Raw genomic sequence first — 11943 nt, forward strand, 5'->3', positions numbered from 1 at the left:
CCAAAAACCAACGACTTTCATGTGGTATTAGACAGAAAGGAGGACCTTCTTTTCTCCTCCATTTGAAAACGTGGACGTTATCAGCACTACTGTCTAAATCCAATCAATCCAAGTCATCAGAATCAGGTAATACACCAACTTATATTCTTGTCTTCATGAAAGATAAGAATCTATATGTTAAACAAGCATGTATATTCATTAAAACACTTTAACATGTGAACAAAAACGGCAAAATAAATAAATATAAATTATATACTGTAAATATATATATATATATATATATATATATATATATATATATGATATGTGTGTGTGTGTGTATATGTATATATGAGGTTGATCACCTCGACTTGGTCATTTATTAAGTAATTGATTAACGTTGTTACCATTTAGTTGTCAATTGTACGGAATATGTACTGTACCGTGCAATCTACAAGTTTCAATCAATCAATCAATCAATCAATGTCTACTGCGCCTATGGTGCTTTTAAGTTATTGTGGCCCAATGTGCCTTAATTTTTTTTTATTTTAATGTACTATTATTTATTATATATTATTGTTTTAGTTGCTTAAGATATATTCCTGGCTCTGAATTTGCTCATTGCTATTTTTATGTTTGTGTGCATTATTTGTTGCAGTGATCATTAAACAAACAGGTTATTCATCAGTTACTCAGTACTTGAGTAGTTTTTTCACAACCTACTTTTTACTTTTACTCAAGTAAATATTTGGGTGACTACTTCTTACTTTTACTTGAGTAATAAATCTCTAAAGTAACAGTACTCTTACTTGAGTACAATTTCTGGCTACTCTACCCACCTCTGCTCCTCACCCGGACTAACAGACACTGTAATTGCCTGTGTTTGTGCTTGCTCTAGTGTAGTCAGTCAAGTGTGACTCAGCCAGTAATCTGTGTTCCTAGATAGAGCGATGGGGCCTTCCCGGTTAGGGTGAAGGCTGTGCCTCCTCAGCTGGTCCGGTTTGACTGAGAGAAGGCCAATTATCAATAAACGTTAGTCCCTTTTCTCTACAAAAAATAGCCATCTTCTTTTTAAGCGAGGCTAATCTGTCTGACTATCTGACTAACCTCTCATCATTGCATATCGCACGCAGCGGCCCCAGACAAGTACTCGATGCCAAGACATCTTTGTAGCAAGACTACAAATCCTAGCTATCTTCCTTTTTGTAATCCCTGAATATCTCATCCTACTGTCATTTCAGCCGATATATACAACTATGTTCGCGAAGCTAGTGGTGCGTTTAACCTCTGGAAAGTGTTTACTACTCCTGTTGCGAGTAAGCGCCCTAAGACTATCAATCAATTAATCAATCAATCAATCAATCAATCAATCAATGTTTATTTATACAGCCCTAAATCACAAGTGCCTCAAAGGGCTGCACAAACCACAACAACATCCTCGGTAGGGCCCACATAAGGGCAAGGAAAAACTCACCCCAGTTGGACGTCGACCATGATGACTATGAGAAATCTTGGAGAGGACCCATCAAATTCCAAATGAGCTAATAGTTGCAAAAAAATAACAAGATTTTCCAGTTCGAACGTTGAGTATTTTGTCTTTGCAGTCTATTCAATTGAATATCTGTTGAGAAGGATTTGCAAATCATTGTATTCTGTTTTTATTTACAATTTACACAACGTGCCAACCTCACTGGTTTGAGGTTTTGTATTTATTTAACTGCAAAAACTATTGTTATTCAATACAAAACTTTTTTTTTGTCCAAAATCTGTGCATTATGTACTTGACATTGCAAACCACTTACAACTCGTATCTCTTTTTGTATCACTTTGGGAAGCATTAATGTTGTTTTCCTTTAATCTTAAATGGCAGTCTCTCCTCTCTGCAATCCTTTGATGAGTGTTCATTGTCGCTTTCATCTTGCTTCCTCTTTATCCTAACGGTCTTTTGTTCTTCTGGACTCCCTTACCCTTTTAACCATTGTTCACACAAAACCCGGACTGAAACATACACATATTGCACGTGTGTAAATAGTCTCTCACACAATGACGTACTCTGGGAATTTGCTTGTTACTCTTTTATTTTCTGATTTTCCCTCTGTACTTTTCAAATCAAAGCGGCAAAATAGGAATTACGGCACACAATACGGATTACCATTCTACCCTCACAGTTCGGGGAGAGGCGTAACCGCACTAATCCTCCACGCTCAGTCTCCCACATTCATTACCGACACTATAATCCAGCACACTCCGATGAGATCAGCTTCCAATTAGAAACCCATCAGGTTCTGGGTGCATTTAATTGCATGGCCTGAGCATCCGCCTTCCTACCTCGAAACTCTTTGCGCAAAGCAGCAGGATGCTGTTTATCCATCATTCTTTGCAGTTTGCACCAACATTCAATATGGAGTTTCTCGAAAATTAGCTCTCTGATGTGAGCTGTGGCGTAATTAACTATGTCAGTCACAGTGTTTCTACAATTGTGTGTGGAGAAAAGCCAAAACATCACAAAACAATGCATTGTTTTCAAACTATACAAAGCTTTAGACTTTGACAACCAAAATTTATTTTTAGTCAGTAATCTCCCTAAATTGAATAACCATTGAGCACTTAATATTATTTATGTATTTGTATTTATCCGTTACAGAACTTTGCACATTTGAACCAACACAGTTACTGTGCCTAATCAAGAAAAACTTGCCGTATTTGACATGTCGCATGGTTGGATGTTGACTCATCGTACGGGTGCAACTTTTACAATTTAACTCAGTCAGCCACCGATTGTGAAAGTTCTCCCACTTAAAATGATGACAGAGGTCTATAATTTTCATCATAGGTACACTTCAACTGTGAGAGACAGAATGTGAAAAAAAATCCAGGAATTCACATTGTAGGAATTTAAAAAAAATGTATTTGTAAATTATGGTGGAAAATAAGTATTTGGTCAACCATTCAAAGCTCTCACTGATGGAAGGAGGTTTTGGCTCAAAATCTCACGATACATGGCCCCATTCATTCATTCCTTCCTAAACACGGATCAATCGTCCTGTCCCCTTAGCAGACAAACAGCCCCAATGCATGATGTTTCCACCCCCATGCTTTACAGTAGGTTTGGTGTTCTTGGGATGCAACTCAGTATTCTTCTTCCTCCAAACACGACGAGTTGAGTTTATACCAAAATGGGTACATGGATGATACAGCAGAGGACTGGGAGAATGTCATGTGGTCAGATGAAACCAAAATAGAACAATTTATTTCAGTGATACAGCTGAAAATAAGTATTTGAACACCAACATTAATATTTGGTAGAGTAGCCTTTGTTTGCAATTACAGAAGTCAAACGTTTCCTGTAGTTCTTCACCAGGTGTGCACAGACTGCATGAGTAATTTTGTCCCACTCCTCCACACAGATATTCCTTAGATCAGTCAGGTTTCTGGGCTGTCGCTGAGTAATACAGACGTTCAGCTCCCTCCAAAGATTTTCAATTGGATTTAGGTCTGGAGACTGGCTAAGCCACTCCAGAATCTTGATTTGGTTCTTACGAAGCCACTTCTTGGTTTTCCTGGCTGTGTGCTTTGGGTCATTGTCATGTTGGAAGATAATAAAGATCCAGCCACGACTCATCTTCAATGATCTGACTGAGGGAAATTTTGGCCAAAATCTCACAATACATGGCTGCAGTCATCCTCTCATTAATACAGTACAGTCGTCCTGTCCCATGAGCAGAAAAACACCCCCAAAGCATGATGCTACCAACCCATGCTTCACAGTAGGGGTGGTGTTCTTGGGATGGTACGAATCATTGTTCTTCCTCCAAACACGCATAGTGGAATTATGACCAAAAAGGTCAATTTTGGTCTCATCTGTCCACAAAACTTTCTCCTATGACTCCTCTGGATCATCCAAATGGTCATTGGCAAACTTAAGACAGGCCTTAACATGTGCTGGTTTAAGCAGGGGAACCTTCCGTGCCATGCATGATTTCAAACCATGACGTCTCAGTGTATTACCAACAGTGACCATGGAAACAGTGGTCCCAGCTCTTTTCAGGTCATTGTCCAAGTCCTGCCGTGTAGTCCTGGGCTGATTCCTCACCTTTCTTAGCATCATTGAGACCCCACGAGGTGATATCTTGCAAGGGGCTCCTCTCCGATTGAGATTGACCGTCATGTTTAGCTTCTTCCATCTTCTAATGATTGCTCCAACAGTGGACCTTTTTTCACCGAGCTGCTTGGCAATTTCTCCGCAGCCCTTTCCATCCTTGTGGAGTTGTACAATTTTGTCTATGGTGTCTTTAGACAGCTCTTTGCTCTTAGCCATGCTGAATGTTTAGGTCTTGCTAAATTTATGGGGTGGACAGGTGTCTTTATGCAGCTAACGACCTCACACAGGTGCATCTGATTCAGGATCATACATTGGAGTGGAGGAGGACTTTTAAAGGCGGACTAACAGGTCTTTGAGGGTCAGAATTCTAGCTGATAGACAGGTGTTCAAATACTTGTTTTCAGCTGTAAAACACAGATGAATTGGTAAAAAAATCATTGATTGTGATTTCTGGATTTTTCTTTTTAGGATATCTCTCATACAGTGGACATGCACCTACTGTGAAAATTTCAGACCCCTCCATGATTTCTAAGTGGGAGAACCTGCAAAATAGCAGGGTGTTCAAATACTTATTTTCTTGACTGTGTATATATATATATATATATATATATATATATATATATATATATATATATATATATATTTGCCCGAGCGGCTAGGAGACACAGAGAGAAAAAAGCAGTAGAAAAAGGATTAGAAAAGACAGATTTAAAATGGTAATGATTTTTTAAAAAAGCATTTGGGACTTCCTGCAGGCCGGATTTTGGATTACTGGCGGGCCAAATCTGTAGTTTGGGGACCCCTGATTCAACTGTTACAGGCGCAATGTGATTGGTAGCAAGTACAGAAAAGAAGCCTTTTTTTAATTGGAAAAACGCAGAAAAGGGAAAAGCTGAAGGAGGCAGCGCTGAGACAGGTAGTGGAGCTGGAAACAAAAATTCTGCTCTCGTCTGTTGGGGAAGACCTTATTTACAGTATGCCTTGGGTATTGACTTGCAAACACAAACATGCCTGACCTTTGCTACCTCAGTAAGGGCTAGTGTCGTGTCCTTGGGCAAGACGCTCCGCCCACCTTCCCCCCAGTGCAGCCTATGCTGGTGTGTACATGCGAATGAATGATTGGTAGCGGTCAAAGAGGCTGTTTGGCAGGCATGAGGCGAGGGGGGAACTGGCAGCCACATTTCTGTTAGTGTCTATCCCAGGGCAGCTGTGGCTACAAATGTAGTTTACCACCACCTGTGTGGAACCGTAAAATAAACCAATAATGTTAATGGCTTTGGGTACTTCAAAGGCATTTTACATAAATTTAAACAATTATTACTATTATGTCATTATGTAAAAGTGGGAAAAGACTACAATTTGTAATCCAAACACATTTATATACGGTGGGGCAAAAAAGTATTTAGTCAGCCACCGATTGTGCAAGTTGTCCCACTTAAAATGATGACAGAGGTCTGTAATTTGCATCATAGGTACAGTTCAACTGTGAGAGACAGAATGTGAAAAAAAATCCAGGAATTCACATTAAAGAATTTATTTGTAAATTATGGTGAAAAATAAGTATTTGGTCAACCATTCAAAGCTCTCACTGATGGAAGGAGGTTTTGGCTCAAAACCTCACGATACATGGCCCCATTCATTATTTCCTTAACACGGATCAATAGTCCTGTCCCCTTAGCAGAAAAAACAGCCCCAAAGCATGATGTTTCCACCCCCATGCTTCACAGTAGGTATGGTGTTCTTGGGATGCAACTCAGTATTCTTCTTCCTCCAAACACAACGAGTTGAGTTTATACAAAAAAGTTCTATTTTGGTTTCATCTGACCACATGACATTCTCCCAATCCTCAGCTGTATCATCCATGTATCCATTTTGGTATAAACTCAACTCGTCGTGTTTGGAGGAAGAAGAATACTGAGTTGCATCCCAAGAACACCACACCTACTGTGACGCATGGAGGTGGAAACATAATGCTTTGGGGCTGTTTTTCTGCTAAGGGGACAGGACGATTGATCCGTGTTAAGGAAAAATTGAATGGGGCCATGTATCGTGAGATTTTGAGCCAAAACCTCCTTCCATCAGTGAGAGCTTTGAATGGTTGACCAAATACTTATTTCCCACCATAATTTACAAATAAATTATTTAAAATTCCAACAATGTGAATTCCTCGATTTTTGTTCACATTCTGTCTCTCACAGTTGAAGTGTACCTATGATGAAAATTACAGACCTCTGTCATCATTTTAAGTGGGAGAACTTGCACAATCGGTGGCTGACTAAATACTTTTTTGCCCCACTGTGTATGTATATATATATATATATATACAGTATATATATATATATACAGTATATATATATATATATATATATATATATACAGTATATATATATATATATATATATATATATATATATATATATATATATATATATATATATATATATATATATATATATATATATATATATATATATATACATATACATATATATACATATATATATATATATATATTCCCTTTGGGGTCGCAGGGGGCGCCGGTGCCTATCTCAGCTGAAATCGGGCGGAAGGCGGGGTACACCCGTGACAAGTCGCCAACTCATTGCAGCCATACCATTGGTAACAATCCAAAATCATGTTCTATTTGCACTAAAACTGCACAACATGCACACTTTTCAGACATATTTTTAACCAAAATATACAAAATGCTATCAGCTGAGATTGCATAAACACTCCCTTCATGATGGCTTATTGTTAAGATACCTCTCTGTTGCAAAAGAAACCTCACACACATATAGATGCACTTTATTACACCCTCTTAGACGATGGAGTCTAAATTACCTGGTATGTTATATGAACACATTCAAGGGTGTAGACATGCTGCAGATGCAGACAGACACGCCGAGTGAATCCAAAACAACCAACATTCCTCTCAGGCAACAATTACAAGTGATAGCGTTTTGCCAAAAGAGACATCTGTTTTACTTCTCTAAAAGTCCGATTGTAATGCTACTCTCGTAACATTTGAATTAAGTCACCTTATCAGTATCCTTTGCATGTGACATTTACTGTGCATGAGTAAGTGTGCATGACACAATTGGGCATGGCGGTTGGTAGCTGGACCACAGGATGCAGACACGGCATGTGGCGTGCAAGTAAAAAAATCTTCTGATTAGTGACAAGCAGTGGACCACATGTTATGTTAACCCAAGGAGGAAAGAGACCACACGACACAGCAAGTCTCGTTTAACAGGGTTTATTGAGATTTTGATGAGTGAGTGGTGTGTCTATGCTACTATGTGTCACGACTTGGACTATGAAGTGGTTGTTTTCCCGAGAAGCAAGTGAACTTGGACCGGAGATGGTGTGAAGGTAGAGACATCTTTTATTTTGACGCTACAACCAAAAACAGGAACCAACAAAAAGCGCGCACAATGGCGATACAAAAACTGGGCTATGAAACAAAATACTAGCACAAAGGTTATTAACTATAAACATGAAACAAAAACTTGCACTGTGGCATAAATAACGAGAAAACTTACTCTGACAAGGGTATGAGAAAAAACAGCATGGATATCATGGGTGCAGGAGGTGCTGTTGCCAGGCTGACTAGCTGGTAACTGTGGCTTAAATAATACCATGATGATTGAAAACATGTGCCTGACATGGGGACAGGTGAAAACTAATTGGTCGGCATGGAAACAAAGCAAACAAGGAAGTGCAAAAACAGGAAACAATGTCCAAAAAAACCCCCCGAACATGACTAAAACGAAACATGAACACAGACATGACACTCTGTGTGTGCATGCAAGATTATGTGCAGGAATTAACAAGATAGTATTTACCAGGAGTTTGTTATTAGTGTGTGTTGGTTGTAGAGGCGAACAAGTCCAAAGGAGCCGGGCAGAAAGAAGTCCGTGATCGAAGCGTGATGTCCATGGGACTGGAGAGAGGCATCCTGGGGTCCGGATCCAACGCGAGGGAAGTTGAGGATCGAGGGAGGCAGTCAGGGTCCAGAGGGAGATCCAGAGAAGTGAGGTGCACAGCTCACTTCTAAGGCGACGGGAAATACTGCGGGAACAGGGAAACGACAGGGACAAGTCAGCGCAAGGTGCGAGGGAACAAGGAGAGCAGACACAGGAGAGGAGCCAGAGATGCTAAGCTTACTGTGAACAGCGAACTACGTTCCGGCACTGGATCGTCTGCTGCGTTGATCTTTATACTGCTGAGGCTCATCAGAACCAGGTGCGCTGATTGCAGATTACCCGCGGCCTTGTAGGCAGAGCGCTTCGGGGCGTGTCAGGCTGCTCTCTCAGCGGAGCTTCTTGCTACTCCAGCAGTGGATAGAATGACAGTTTACCCAAGCGTCGTAACACCACAGGTAAATACGGCTCTTTAGAAGGGCAAAGCTAAGCAGGATGATAACATAGATAAGCCAACACAATAGCGATATACACCAAATAATAAACTAGTGCTGCTGTCCATCTGATGGGCCAATGAAATTTCCTGATTGACAAGCGACAGGTGTGCTTCCTGATTGTAAACCAGGAACATGTGTGGGGAAACACCTAGGGTTGCCAATTATCTCTGTATGGTTTGTTAAATTATCCTGTATATTGACTACTAACTCTTGTAAATAGTACAGACTCCTTTCTACAGATCCTATGTCACATATGAAGGCAGTGGCAGATCATGTGAAAATCAAACCACCTGCCATCCAATCACAGTGCCCCTCTACGGCATCTGTTTGTGTACAGTACAGCGCAAATGCATTATTGCTTAGTCCACTTTTTAAAAGCAACTTTAAAAGCAAATTTTGTGAGCCATGTGTTACATTTTTTGGGCTTTTTTTTTACCATGCACTTGTTTGTTTGGGCTTGCTTCTCTCTCTGTGCGGTAGTTTGTGCTTTGACCCTGTTTCATGGTTATGGCCTGAGGTAAAGGTCAAGGTAGCGCATGGTTACTGAAGAAGCAACCCCAGGATTCAGAGACAGTAGGCAAAGTGCAGATAAGAATGTATTTTAATTAGGACTAGGCAGAAAAAAAATCTAAAGCCACACAATGGACATTAGTCACAATAGACAATAGGCAATAGAAAGGCGACAGTAACAGATAAACTAGAGGTGTGACATTCGCGAACAAAACAAATCCTTTGAACGGCTCCTAGATATACAACAAGAAACTCATTTGCAGTAGCGAAACGTTCGTTTGGGAGCCGTTTTTTTTTTTGTGCATTTCTTTGGCTATGTCTCCAATTGCCCAGGCTCTATGCGTGTCCCGGCCCACTGGCGACTGGACTAGAAAAAGAGTCTAAGTCAAAGGAAAGGTAAGAGCATTTGGATTACCTTTTCTGGTTCATTGTTCGGATGTGGATTTGTAAAGTAGTTCAAGCGTACACACCAGGCTCCTCATGTACAGTATCAAGGGTTGTGTGCTTTTCCTACTAAAAAAAGGTGTACAATCAAATCCAGAAAACGGCATACACACAAACAGTTTTGGTTGTATTAAAGTGTTTGCAGGTATTATTACATATTGGTATGTCAGACTTCATCTTTTTTTGGTTTAACTCCTATCTTACTGACAGGATGCAGTGCGTCTCCCATAAAAATGTGACCTCGGACTATGTTAAGGTAACGTGTGGAGTTCCTCAGGGTTCGGTTCTTGGCCCTGCACTCTTCAGTATTTACATGTTGCCACTCGGTGACATCATACGCAAATATGGTATTAGCTTTCACTTTTATGCTGATAAAACCCAACTCTACATGCCCCTAAAAATAACCAACACCTCAAATTGTAGTCACCTTATCTTATTAAAGAATGAAATCAAACAATGGATGTCCAGAAACTTTTTGCATCATAATCCTAAGAAAACGGTCCTGCTAGACATCGGCACTTATTTAATAAGACCACCTTAACATTTGACAACCAAACAACTACACAAAGCGACTCGGTAAAGAATCTGGGTATTATCTTCAACCCAATTCTCTCGTTTGAGTCACACATTAAGAGTGTTACTAAAACAGCCTTCTTTCATCTCCGTAATATCATTAAAATGTGTCCCATTTTGTCCACCACGAACGCTGAGATCATTATTCATGCGTCCGTTTCGTCTCGTCTCGATTACTGTAACGTAATATTTTTGGCTCTCCCCATGTCTAGCATTAAAACATTACAGTTGGTAGAAAATGTGACTGCTAGACTTTTGACAAGAACAATAAAATTTGATCATATTACGCCTATACTGGCTCACATGCACTGGCCTCCTGTGCACTTAAGATGTGACTTTAAGGTTTTACTACTTATGTATGAAATACTCAACGGTCTATCTCCATCCTATCTTGATGATTGTATTGTACCATAACTCCTGGCCAGAAATCGGCATTCAAAGAACTCCAGCTTACTAGTGATTCCCAGAGCCCAAAAAAGTCTGCAGGTTTTAGACCGTTTTCTATTCAGGCTCCAGTACTCTGGAATGCCCTCCTGCTAACAGTTAGAGATGCTACCTCAGTAGAAGCATTTAAGTCCCATCCTAAAACTCATTTGTATACTCAAACGTTAAAATAAACACATTTTGGACCAGTTGATCTGCCGTCTCTCTTTTCTGCCACTGCCCTCTTTTCCTGCTTGGAGAGATTATCTGGTGACCACGGATCAGCCTCCACTGATGACGCCGCTAGCTGTTCAAAGTAGGGACCCAGGATGAACCTCTCCTCTTTACATCAGTTGGTGATGTCTTTGCACTGTTGACTTGTCTCAATTTAAGAGGATCCCCTGCTGGCCTCCCAGTGGACTGGTCTTTCACAATACAGAGTCGGGACCCAGAGTGACCACTCCTTATGCATCCGTTGGTGATGTCTTAGCTCCCTGACTTGTCTACAGGATAGAGCAGGGGTCGCCAACCTTTACCACTCAAAGAACCATTTTGACCCGTTTCACAAAATAAGAAAACAATGGGAGCCACATACTGTAACTCTTTTGAAATTTATAATGAAATAATACTGCATACAGAGTTTTTTTTTTGCTTTGTGCTATGTATAAACCAGGGTTCTCAGACATGTGTCCCGCACCTTAATATGAAAATGTTATGTTAGTGCGGCCCGCAAGTTTTATATATATGCCGCTTGACAGTGTCACACCTGCCAACCCTCCCAATTTTCCCGGGAGACTCCCGAATTTCAGAGTAATTATTCTCTCGAATGTACGCTGGTGTTCACCCAATGAACAATAATAAGGGCGTACAATGATGTCACTACCGCCCTCTACAGATTGTACAAATAGCTTGCCAGCCCAAAGAATTGTTTGACGAGGCTATTGCAGACACACGTAAGAGACTGCAAGGCATCCTTATTCAACAGCAATACAGGTTACACTGAGGGTGGCTGTTTATACAACTTTAGCACTCTTACTAAAATGCTCCACACTGTGAACCCACACCAAACAAGAATGACAAACATATTTCAGGAGAACATGCGCACTATAACACAACATAAACACGACAGAACAAATAGCCAGAATCCCATGTATCCTGACTATTCCGGGCTCCATCATACACTCAGCTATCACCAACCCCACCTCACCATTCCGTGCGTCGGTTGAGGAGCCCGGAAGAGTCAGGATACATGGGATTTCGGGTATTTGTTCTGTCATGTTAATGTTGTGTAATAGTGCAGATGTTGTCCTGAAATGTGTTTGATATTTTTGTTTGGTGTGGGTTTACAGTGTGGCGCATATTAGTAAGAGTGTTAAAGTTGTTTATATCACAACCCTCAGTGTGACCTGTACGGCTGTTGAACAAGTGTGCCTTGCAGTGGCGTATGCGTTCGGATAGAGGTCGCATCCAAAATGTGACCGGACGGCCGGCA

At 40.5% G+C, this 11943-nt stretch overlaps 1 long non-coding RNA gene across 1 annotated transcript; it reads right to left on the minus strand.

Moving 5' to 3' along the window:
• Nucleotides 1-7341: 7341 nt before the first annotated feature.
• LOC133548802 (uncharacterized) lies at nt 7342-11436 on the minus strand. The gene is made up of 3 exons (XR_009805975.1): nt 9427-11436; nt 8249-8409; nt 7342-8152 (listed from the first exon to the last, which is right to left on the minus strand). It is a non-coding gene; the product is annotated as an uncharacterized LOC133548802 (long non-coding RNA).
• Nucleotides 11437-11943: the final 507 nt, after the last annotated feature.

Source organism: Nerophis ophidion, linkage group LG03 (genome assembly GCF_033978795.1).
Source record: "Nerophis ophidion isolate RoL-2023_Sa linkage group LG03, RoL_Noph_v1.0, whole genome shotgun sequence".
In the NCBI taxonomy this organism is placed as follows: domain Eukaryota; kingdom Metazoa; phylum Chordata; class Actinopteri; order Syngnathiformes; family Syngnathidae; genus Nerophis; species Nerophis ophidion.